This window comes from Sinocyclocheilus anshuiensis, unplaced genomic scaffold, assembly GCF_001515605.1.
Source record: "Sinocyclocheilus anshuiensis isolate Anshui unplaced genomic scaffold, SAMN03320099.WGS_v1.1 scaffold417, whole genome shotgun sequence".
Classification (NCBI taxonomy): Eukaryota; Metazoa; Chordata; class Actinopteri; order Cypriniformes; family Cyprinidae; genus Sinocyclocheilus; species Sinocyclocheilus anshuiensis.
In genome coordinates this window covers 15,570-18,726 of record NW_015537953.1, presented here as the reverse complement: position 1 = coordinate 18,726, position 3,157 = coordinate 15,570, and the positions used below count along the sequence as shown (strand labels likewise).

General features: G+C 35.4%; 1 protein-coding gene across 1 annotated transcript in view; it reads right to left on the bottom strand.

Moving 5' to 3' along the window:
• LOC107664901 (DENN domain-containing protein 1B-like) overlaps positions 1–3,157 on the bottom strand; it is a 93,652-nt gene that overhangs the window by 78,003 nt on the left and 12,492 nt on the right. The window lies entirely within an intron of this gene.

Genomic DNA, 3,157 nt, shown 5'->3' with positions numbered 1-3,157 from the left:
ATACACTCTTAAAAATAAAGGTGCTTCAAAAGGTTCTTCAAGCGATGCCATAGAAGAACCATTTTTGGTTCCACAAAGAACCATTCAGTCAAAGGCTCTTTTTTTGCCATATTATTTTTATTCGTTTTATAACAACAACAAACAAACAACATGACCCCCCAACCCGAAAAAAAACGATTTTATAATTTTATAATTAAATAACGAATTTATAAATGACAAAAATGCCTAAATAAAATACATAAAATGAATATAGATCATGCAAGGACAGGGACAAAAATCACCACAGAAATCATAGCCATAACAGATAAATACTATAAATAGTATAATAATCTTTAAGTTCAACTATTCTGTAAATATTGGAGGAAGGGACCCCCAGTCAAAGGCTCTTTAAAGAACCATCTCTTTCTTCCCTTTTTATAATCTGAAGAACCTTCTTTCGCCACAAAGAACCTTTTGTGAAACAGAAAGGTTCTTCAGATGTTAAAGGTTCTTTATGGAACCATTTAGACAAAAAGGTTCTTCTATGGCATCGTGAAGCACCTTTATTTTTAAGAGTGTACCTCACCTTCAGCATTATAATTATTTCACTTGCGCCGGACAGAGATTGAGACGGTGCCGCTGCATGTCGTGCCAAACCTCTCACGGCATCGTTTTTTTGAGATCGCCTTTTAGAGACCGCCGATAAATCATCCTAACGTGATTATCGGCCGATAGCGATCGGTAGCCGATCAATCGGAGTACCCCTAGCGTCGACATTTGAAATAACGAACCTGAGTGCGCAAAAGACGCGATGTGAACAGGTTTTTCCCCCCTGCATATCATGTGTGCGGGGCTCCGTTTTTATGATGAGAGGAGAGGAAAGGTTGAGAAAGCACTCCAGGTAAATTTTGAAATGTACCAGGTTTATATATAGGCTATATATAAAGTTGATAAGCAGTTAAATGTGTTGGTTTACACACAAAGAAAAGTGCAATTTAATAAGTCCAAGAATAAAATGATTAATTTCCTTAGCATGTTAAATTTGATTTACAGAACTTTTGTGCTGTTTTCTAACAGTTTGTACTTGAATAAAGAGAGAAAACTTGCACTTAACCTTTTCACAGGCATTTTGTTTTCATAATTAGACCGATATCATGATGTATCATTATAGAATTGTCTAGCAATATATCGATTATCGCAGAATCGTGATATTATCGCATCGTGAGCCATGTATCGTGATTCATATCGTATCGTGAGGTACCCTGCGATTCCCACCCCTAATATATAGATATACAGATATTCATATAGAAATTGGGCGTGGAACGGTTCTCGGTAAAAAATCGAACCGTACGGTTCTCCACACACGGTTCGGCATGCACTAGGACCGCGGTTCAACTTAAATCTGACAACGCATCTGTAATATGTTTTGTTATAAATAACAACATGTAAAACAAACTGGGTCCGGCTAATGTATGTTTCTGTGATGCTCATTCTGGCTTCCTAGTACCATTCACTCTTGTTCAATGCGAATGCTGGAATATGAGCTTCCATTTATTCCATCATCGTGCTGATAGTGCGCACGCACCTCAGAATGCGTGCAAATATTAAGCTCTCTCTGAAGTATTGTGTTTGAATGGACAAATTCACACAAAAATGACGTCAAAATGCCCGTCTTGGTAAGTATCCTATAGTGACGTGACATGTGGCCAAGTATGGTGACCCATACTAGGAATTAGTGCTCTGCATTTATCCCATCCTAAGTGCACACACACAGCAGTGAACACACACCCGGAGCAGTGGGCAGCCATTTATGCTGTGGCGCCCGGGGAGCAGTTGGGGGTTCGGTGCCTTGCTCAAGGGCACCTCAGTCGTGGTATTGAGGGTGGGAGAGAGTGCTGTACATTCACTCCCCCCACCTACAATCCCTGCCGGTACGAGACTCGAACCCGCAACCTTTGGGTTACGAGTCCGACTCTCTAACCATTAGGCCACGACTTCCCTATAGTAGACACAGCTGGCTGAGCATTCTCTTAAAGTGACAGCACTTTCTTAATATTAATCATACAGCAACAACAAGGAAATCACTCACTGCTCTTGATTGAATAGCTTTTGTAACTTTAATAAAGATTCATCTTTAATTTATACAGTAAAATATGCAATGCTATTTTACATTTGATTACTTTATTCAAATTCTGTACCTAAAAACTAATGTTAGACTAAAAAACTGAAAATCACCGATTATTTTATTTGTATCTTTACTCTATTCTATTTATTTGTGCTGTTGCTTGTAGTTAGATAGATTATTCTTATTTTCATTTGACAGTATAGTTTTTCCCTAAACATAGCACATACCGAACCGCACCGAAACCGTGACTCTAAAACCGTGATACAAACCGAACCGTGAGCAAGTTCCACCCCAAACAGAAATATTTTAACATATGCAAATAAATAAATTAAAATATTTAAAATAAAATTTAATATATTTAATATATTTCATTTAAATATTTTAAATCCTGATATTGAATGTAAAAAATGAAAAATATTAATAATAATTTTAATATTTGTAACATTTCATATTTAAATAAGCATTTAAAATTAAAACATCCATCCATCTTTACATTTACAATTTAATTGCTTAATTATTTATTAATTAAGATGTACTCAAAACTGCTGAATCAATACATTTTACATAGCATTCAAAGAAAATTATATAATATTTATTTGTTTAATTTTTAATTCTTAATACATTTATTTTAAAATACATGCCTTTAGACAAACTATTAATACACATTTAATTATTTTGAAAATATTTTCAAAATATATTTAAAAAAATTTATATTTCAAAATTAAAAATTCAATAAAAACAATTGGAGTATTATACACACTAGGTTGAATGAGATGTGACAATCTCAAAACTAATATCAACTGATTATGTTGGTTTATCAGTTTCTCAGTAAATATTGTTATGTGTTACTAGTGTGATATAGTACCAACTCATAAGCGACACACAGTTGTACTGGTGTGAGATACAGCGGTGGGCGTACAAAGCTGCTCCATCCACAGCCAACTGATAATTACCAGAACAACGCTTATTGAAGACCTGCTCACTGCTTTTCAATATCAGCAACATCACACTGCATGGCAGAGGGAGAGAGAGAGAGGGAGAGAGAGAGAGAGA